Raw genomic sequence first — 8,972 nt, forward strand, 5'->3', positions numbered from 1 at the left:
GGGGCCGTGGTGGGGCCTTCGGGCTCCAGGGCACGCTGCTGCCTCAGACCCGACCAGAACCCCAGGTCCCGTTCTGCAGGCTGCTGTCCGGCCTCTCATCCCCCGCCCGTAGCCGCGGCAGGGCTGCACACTCAGGGGCAGGATTCGGCCCTTGCTCTGGCTGCACTTCACGCTGCTGGGGATTGCCCAGCCCTGCCGTGTGTCAAGGTCTCTGCAAGGCCTCTCTGCCACTGAGGGAGTCAGCAGCTCCTCCAGTTTAGGGCTGTCCTCACACTCAGCATCCGCTCGAGTCCTGCATCCAGACACCGTCTCCAGACCAGACCTCTCCTTACAGATAAAGCACTGGATCCCATAGAGAGGGGTGTGACTTAAGCTTAGAGAACACCGTTGATCTCACTGGATTGCTTTCTAAATGTCTGAAATATCAAATAAAAGCATAGGAACCAAAGAGGGGTTTATGCCGTCAGCAAAATGCATGCAGTGTCTTTTTGTAGTTGGAGCTCCAGAGCAGCCTCTGGGAGACTGCTGGCATTGCAGAGCATTGCCTGGGTCCACAGCTACTGCAGCAGAAGCTGTGCTATGGAAATCATGGAGCATTCGCAAGAAACAGCATCAAACTGATTTGAGATTGCTGTCTTCTTTGGTGGCCATCGCGTGGGAACTGATTTGCACCTCCAAAGGTAGAGGGTGGGGACACCAAGCAGACCAGAAGGGAACTATTTAGGGGCCACCCCTGCCATGAAAGTGCCCTAAGAAAGCTGCAGCCTGAATCTGAGCCTGAAGTCTGAAGATCCCATGAGAGATGCAACAAGTTGACAAAACATGAGATTTGTGTGACATGTTCAACCCAATGAGCTGTTTTCTACTTTCTCCCATTCCATGAGAGGTAAACACCTTCTCCCATATTTCCAGCACTTGCAAATGGTTTGCATCTCAGCAGAATTTCCCCCTTTAATTAATTCTCCGTGCTCTTTGCCCTATTACTCAGAGCTGTTGTAAGCAAAGTTCCATGAGGTGAGTACACACTTTCCCTATTTTATAACGTAACAGGGCAAAGAGCACGGAGAGTTAATTAAAGGGGGGAGTTTGGGAGCCTCTTCATTCAGCTATTTCTGAATCTACTTTTTAGAGCTGGTAAAGGTCCCAATGACTCTGGGATGACTAATTCCTTTTCTTATATATGACTGTCTTTTGTGCTCTGTAAGGCCTTTTTCACTTGACTCAGCCTTATTAAAGAATAAGGAAGGAAAATGTGGTCTCCATGCTAAATAGGACTAATATGGATAAGGCTGACTCAGTGCCTTTCGTGCTTTGGTCTACACTAATAGGTTCTCCCAGGCTTTTGTACCCATAGACAGGATGTTCTTGAGAAAACATCTACAGCTCTGTGGGATCAAACAAGATGGATACTCTTGGATGGTTGTGTGTCTTTTTTGTACAGTGGTGCCCAAATCTGCACACAGTACCCAAGGCAGTGCAGTGTAGAGCAGGACAATCCCCTCCTTTGCCCAGCAGCGCCATTCTTGATGCACCCGAGTACAGCTGGCCTTCCTGGCTGCCAGGGCACACTGCTGACTCACGTTCAACTTGCTGTCCACCAAGAACCCCAAATCCCTTTCAGCAGATCTGATCTCCAGCCTCTCGTCCCCCAGTCTGCAAGTACATCAATGGCTGCCAACCTCATGGCAGCTCTTGTTGAATTTCACACTGTTGGCAATCACCCAGATCTCTCATTTCTCTAGATTCCTCTGCAAGGCCTCTCTACTCTCAACAGAGTCAACAGCTCTTCCCAATTTAGTATCTTCAGCAAACATGCTCAAAACACCATCGAGTCCTTTAGCTGAGTCATTTAGGAAAACTTAAGAGAACGAGCCTTAAAATCATCGAGGTTGGACTGGAAGATCTCTGCAGTTCCCTTCCAACCCCTGCGATTCTGTGATTCTACGATTCTGTGAAAACGAAGCCCAATCTTTTACTACAACCCTTTTGGGCCCAACTCATCAGCCAAGTGCTCACCCATCACATTATGGTTTTGTGTAGATGTATGCTGGACATTTTGTCCTGAATGATACTGTGAGAAACGGTATTGAAAGCTTACTGAACTACTTGAGCAACCTTGTCAGAAAAGGAAATTCAGTTGTTAAACAGGACCTTTCCCCTCATGAACATGTGTGGCTGGGACCAATGACCACATTGTCCTTAAGTATTTTTCAGTAACTTTCAGCAACATTTTCTCCATCATCTTATCAGGAAAAGAAGTGAGACTGATGGGCCTGTACTTACCAATGTCTTCTTTCATGCCCTCTCTAAACTGGAGTGTTTGCCAGCTTCAGCACGATCCACACAGGCAGCCTGATGCCTCCCCTATGAGCTGAGACCTTGCTGTTCTCATTGCTGTGGTCTCTTTGGGAAGTGCTGACTCCCCCCTGCACTCCTGGCAATCCCTTCTGGACCTCAGACCCCTGAAAGCTGCATTCACTTCTGCAAGGCTCTGGGCTGAGGTCTGCCCTGTGCTGGTATGTTGCAGCTCAACCCCATATGCAACACAGGGTGTTCCCCCAAGTGACAGAACTGCAGTGTTTCCAGGAAACAGTTACTCACAAATGTAACCAGCAAAAATCCCTACACAGGATTCATCATCACAGTTCGGGATGCACCTACACACCAAGCTCTGAAAAGAGGATGTGGGCACAGCAGCAGTGATAACATCCCTGTGCCCCCTAACAAGTGACAGCGGCTGTCAGACACTGAAACTCCTGCCTGTGCCCCTGCTGCAGACACACCACGCTGTGCTGGCACTGCTGCAGCATGTTGTACAGCTGCCATCAGTTCTCTGCTGTGCTATTCTGAGAGCTGAGGAAGGGGTCAGGGCAGCTTCTGTTGGTGAGATGCTGAAGGTGGAGAGGATCCTGATGTGCACCGGGGCTGATCAGAGCTTCACTGAGGGCTTTGGGAGTGAAGGCCACTGGGAGCCTGCACTGCTCTATGTTTTAATAAAAACAGCCCTCCTGCGCTGGAACAACTCCAGGGTCTTCGGACACTTTGCCTATCTCCTCTGTAGTGTTTTCTGTGCATACCTCAGCACACAGGAACGCGTTGCATCAGTCCCAACCCAGGCTGACCTCTGGCTGGCTCCCACCAAGCAGTTACTGAGCTGTTTGCCATCCCTCTTGCAAAGCACTGTCCTATTGTGGGTCAATTATTAACTCTGAACACTTTCTTTGGTGGTGCTTTATTAGTTAGATTTAAGCACACCTTATACAAAGCACTGCTTTGCATATCATACAGCAACTTTTACATCGGCTTTTGATTCTTGCAGCTGAAGCAGTTTGAACAGAAGTTAAAGAAAACTCTGCTTTTGGTAAATAAAGTGAGATCCAGACAATATCCCCCAGAAGGGAGGAAGGGCAGATGACCCTGCAGCAGTTCTCCTATTGCTGTATGTAACAGTGAGGGATGGAGAAGGCGAGGTGTATTTCTAGCGCTGAGCCTCGTGCAAAGGCTTCTTTCTGTTAGAGCCTTTCACAGCACAGGCACAGTGCTAGAACTGTTGCCCGAGCTGACCCACACCAGCATCTGTTCCTGAGCCCACCTGCTCCAGGAAAAGCTGGAGAACAACCCCTATCTGTTCCTTGGAGCTTGTGCTGAGGGATGGCTGCTCTCCACCTGGCCAGCACAAATGCTGCCCCTATCAGAGCAAAGGAACCATCTGCAGCTGCCATTTCGGGCAGAGGCAATGGAGGCAATGACTTAACCCTTCCAGGGCTGAACAGGAGTTTTTCAAGACAGGCTGATACTAAATCTGCTACTATGCCATGGGATGCCTTTGGTTTTGATCCATTTCTGCAATTACAGGTGGCTGAGTTTTGGTTTTCCTTACAAGCTGCTCCTCACTTCCAAGTGAAAAGGCTAAGCTTAGGTAAAAGATATTGCTCAGAGGGACACAGATTCTTTCTTGTAGGAAATCACATAGAGGAGGACCTCGGTTCCCCTGCAGCTGCTGTACTGGCAGATCACGTGCTGCTTCTCACTCATGCCAGCACAGCTTTCAGTGGGACCAGTGACTTATCTTCCTATTTACCTCTGCTGCTGGGGATGGAAAGGTTTCACCCTTATCAGGAAGGAAAGGCCATTTCCAGCCCCTGGGATTTCCCTCAGAATTAGCCATTTCAGTCAGAATGCAACAACCATTTGCGTCACTGTTAACTTTTAGAAGATGTCCGATGTTTTGCAGAGGCTGAATGCCGTATGAATATGAATGACTTGCACAGGGATGAACCCATGGCCCCTTCCTTGCAGGGTTGTTCAGGTATCTCTGCAGGCACAAAGAAGAGTGGGGCAGCAGGCTGCATTGACCCTTGGGGCAGCTTGGGATGCCAGCTGAGCTCAGCCCAATGGTCAGTGTGTGCCAAGGCCTCGGGCTTCTCCTATCCATCTGCAAGCCAGGTGGGCCAGGCAGGGCAAGAAGGGCTCCAGCACAGGGCACCCCTTCATTTCTCTAGTGACCCCAGTGCAGAAAAGCAGAAAGCTGTGCTGTCTGCTTGCATTGTACACCACCGGGCAGCTATAAGTTCTAACGTTTCCCACTCCTTGCCTGGAAGAATGGATTACTTGCCCACGCTGTATCCCTGGAGGTTGTGGACAACTGAAGAGTCCAAGGCACACTTTGTGACCTCGTGCTGGGCAGAGAGCAGGTATCCAGAATGGAGGAGGTAGGAAAGACGGAGTGAGGAAAAGATGGATAAAGTGGATAAGTGCTGGCTTAGAGGTGAAAGACAAGAAGGAGGGAGTGGAGAGGTGGAGAGGGGCTGTTGAACTTCAGAGGCAACAGTGATTGTGCAACACAGCTTCCCACTTGTCCTCAGGTCAGGAGAAGCCAGAAAAGCAAGAAGAATGATGCAAGAGATGGGTAAAATGAGGGGACTGCAAAGAGCAATGCCTTCCCAAAGGGAATTCTTACAGGAGAAGGTCCACCTGCCAAGTAAGGATTGCAAAGTGGTACTCAAGGCTGTACCATCAGGAGAAGGAAGAGTAATGAGGTTTTCCACCCACCAAGGAGGTGTTGGTCCTTCCTTGTATGTACACCAATGGGAGAGTCCTGTAGAAAGCAAATATTGCTGTTGATTTTACATCAGAAGGTATTTTGACAAGAATGAACAGGAAAGTTGGTCACGAAGTGGTTGGTATGGGCAGAGTGCTGCTGCTGTCAACATCAAAGGAGAGGTGTGCAGGGTACAGAAAAACTGAATGAAAAAGTAAACTGAATTCATGAGATTTGTGCAAGGACAGAGCAAGGGCAAACAGGTGAGCAGTCACAGCACCCATAGATAGCCTGCACAAATGTAGGCTTTTCAGACAGGATTTTCTCCCTCTGGAAGTCCTGCTTTCTGGTCATGCAGCCAAGATGCCTGGAGGCTTTCTGAGCACCGCTCCAGGTGCCCATCTGCTGCACTGGAAGGAGTCCCAGCTCCTTGCCAGAGGCAGATGGAGGTGCTCTCTACCTCTGCAGACCCCACCGCTGGGACACTGGGTGCGGTGGCCGCTGAACCAGAACCACTGGGTGATTTACCATTCAAAACGTATTTGCTTAGTAGGAGGGGTGTAGTAGGTAGGCAGTGATTTCTATTTAACAGTTGCATGATGAAGTCTATCACCTGTTTCTTTGTTGTCCAGCACAGCCCAGATGAACCTCACTGAAGCCAGGCAGAGGTTGCTCATGCTGCGTGGGGCTTTCAGGCAGATCGCTCTCACAGACCAGCTGCTCAGGCCTCAGCAGGCACCAGAAGCAAAGTGTGCACGGGGGCTCTGTGGGGGGATTATGCCTGAGGTGAGTGCCTTGGGTTGTGGTCACTGTGCTGGTGAGCACGGCTGGCAGTCTTTCCGGATGCACTTTCAGATATGCAGAGGGAGAACTTGCCTGGGGCATGGGAAGAACTGCCAGCTAGTGAATGCATATTATTTATTAGCTGTTGGCAGACTGGGAAGCTCAGCACTTTAAACTCACCAGTTGTTTCTCTGGATTCCACAGAGTGATAATCTTTTGCACTCGGGGGAGCTCAGGGCTTCAATTAGAGCAGGCCCAGCTGTGAAATTGCCCACTCCTGGCCTTACCCACTGAGTAGTGACATCCATGCCTGCAGTTCCCTCTGCATGATGTCTCCCATCCTTTCAGTGGGCAAAACAAGCACTCCGTGGCTGCACTGTGTGGGGTTTCACAGCACTGGGCAGCTAAGCTCCAGCACAGCACTCTGTCCCACTCCTCAAAAGAAAATACAATGAAAAAAGGCTCAGGGTTGAGATAAGGACAAAGAGATCAGTTACCAACAGCTGTCACAGGCAAACTGGACAGCACAGGGAGATTAATGAAACTTATTGCCCATTACTAACAGCTTAGACCAGTGAAAACTAAAAACAAACTACAACACCTTTCCCCCATTCCACTGAGATTCCTTGCATATGCAAGATTTCTACCAACACTGTGAAACAAATTAAGCTATCAAAATCAAAGCTATCAAAGCTATCAAAATCTGCTGTCCAGAAGATGGGGCGGCCTGCAAGCATCTCAGTCAGTTCAGAGCTTCTCCTCATTTGCTGCAGTTCTCATTCATTTACTTCATTGAAGCTCATGCCATTTGTGGCTGCCACAAATATCTGGTTATTGCATCTATCCATTCACAACTGCCTACAGTCCATGAGTGGTAGAGAAACAAGCAGCGTGGTGATGCTGGCCTTCAAAATTCATTACACAGAAAGAGAACTGGGTAGGGAAAGTCTCACCTGGTTTGTGTGGTCATGTGCAAAGCTCAAGGCAGCAAAGGGCTTCCTGTTGTAGAGTTGTGATTAATCTGAGCTGTCCCTCACATTAAGAACACACAGCCCCAACACAAGTGATGACTGAGCCTGAGCACCTCGGTGTTGTCACCAATCATGGACTGGAAAAACGATTTCCAGTGAAACTGGTAGAGCCTGACAGCCAGGTCCACCGTGAAGCTCAACAAACTTGACAAATGTTAACCAGGTAAACTTCACACTTAATTTTGGTGCTAGACCATTATAACATTCACTAAGTTATCCTTTGTAATAAAACAGTGAGGTCCTGGGGCAGAGCGTGCTTAGGCAGTGCAGAATGCACTCCTTTAATCTCCTTTATTCATCATCTAATATGCACAACACAGCGCCCCTAAGCTCACACCTTTTTATCTCCACCGCCCTGTCTTCTTCCTCCTCACCTTCACTCTGTGAGCTGCACCTTTGACAGAGGTGATCTGAAAGAACTGCAGCACACCTGGCTGCACAGAGCACTTCTCACCAATTCTATTTCACGGGAAAGACAATGATTTCTGCTTCCACCTTGCTTTGCTGAACACTGAATTCCAGCTGTTGGGGGCTCTGGTTGTTTGTGAGCACAACCTTAGATCAGCCCAAAGAGAACCTTGTAGAGGCTGAGCCTGCGGGGCCAGACACAAGGTACACAGCGGGTTGTTAGAGCTGCTGCAGGGAAATGTGGAATAGCTCTGTGCTGACGGGCAGTGAGCCAGCAGCAGTGCTTGGTGGATTTCAAAATAAGGCGCCAAATGGTTGTTTTGGGGGAAAAAAAAAAAAAGACCATAACAAACAAACACTGGGTTTGTTTTCATCAGTGTTTGAGATCCGTGCCAGGCTTTTATATAACAGCAGCACAGGGTGTGAGCTGTGTGTGCTCCCCTCCCACAGCTCCAGTGGGGCTGCAATGATCAGAGCAATTCTCGGAGCCTGCAGCGCTGGGATTGCTTGTGATAAAGCCAGCTTTGTGAGCTCAGAGGAACTGCAGCTCGGCAGCAGCCCACACCCTCCTGCACTGCTCTTCCCAGCTGCCAGCAGGCCGGGGACCTGCCCATGCCCCGAGGAAATCCAAACTGCGCAGCGCACGAGGAGCACGATGACGAGTATTGATCAGCTGGAATGAAACTTGGCTCTGGGTGTGAAAGTCCAAACTCACCACATCTGATTATTGGCCTGATATTTCAATAAAGGTTGTAAGGATAATCTTGACATTAGATTAGTGTTAGACCTCTACATCAATAGGTAAACCCAAGAGGGCTCTGACTCCATGGGCTCCAGGACTGCCTGCAGCCAGGCTAGACATCATTTTGTTCCCAAGTGCATTTCATTTCATTTCAGCTGTATTTTCACAGTATTCTCTCAACAAGAAATCTGTCTTCTTACTACTTTGGAAGAACCCCAGAGCTGTGGGGAGCCAGTGAAGGGAAAGTTCGGTACCGAATGCTCCTTTCCCTGATAAAGGCTCTGATTGAGTTTGATTGGGGAATGCTCCTCTGTTGCTCTTGTGTGACAGAAGTGGCTCTTTTTGGTACTGGTAAGAGAAACCACCACTGGGAGAAGTGACAAAGCAGGACTGTTTTAAGGTGCAGAACTCTGAGCCCCCGCCTTATTCCTCTGTTTCTTTTTTGTTGAGATGGGGAAAAACTGAGTTCTCTTTTTTCTTTTCTTTTCTTTTTTTTTTTTTTGTAAAAAGTTCTTAATTCTGGTCACATGAGACCAGTTGCAGCACAAGAGTCTAAAGGGCTGCCCAGGTGATCATAGCGACAGTCGCTCCATATCTGCCACAGAAACAAGCACAGAGCTGAGTTCTCTCTCCCAGGTTTGGTTAACACTTCCCTCATTGCAGTTCAGGCTGAATTCTGCTTCAATGAGAAGGAAGATGCTGTAGCAGAAGAGTATTATTATCGAAGCCTTACCAAACATGATCTGCCTGGAATTAGATGTAAATACATCCTCTATTCATTAGGAGGTGTCTTCTTGTCTTGAAAAAAATCCTTCTATATGGAGTTTGCTGTCTGCTTTAATTCCACAGCTGTGCACTCTGTTCCTCTTTTTACACACCTCTTTCTCATTAGCAGCTGAGGAAGATCTCATCCATGGCATACTACTAATTTTCTCTCCTTGCTTTGGTGCTTTCTGTCCTGACATTG

Source organism: Tympanuchus pallidicinctus, unplaced genomic scaffold (genome assembly GCF_026119805.1).
Source record: "Tympanuchus pallidicinctus isolate F22 unplaced genomic scaffold, pur_lepc_1.0 scaffold43, whole genome shotgun sequence".
Taxonomy (NCBI): Eukaryota; Metazoa; Chordata; class Aves; order Galliformes; family Phasianidae; genus Tympanuchus; species Tympanuchus pallidicinctus.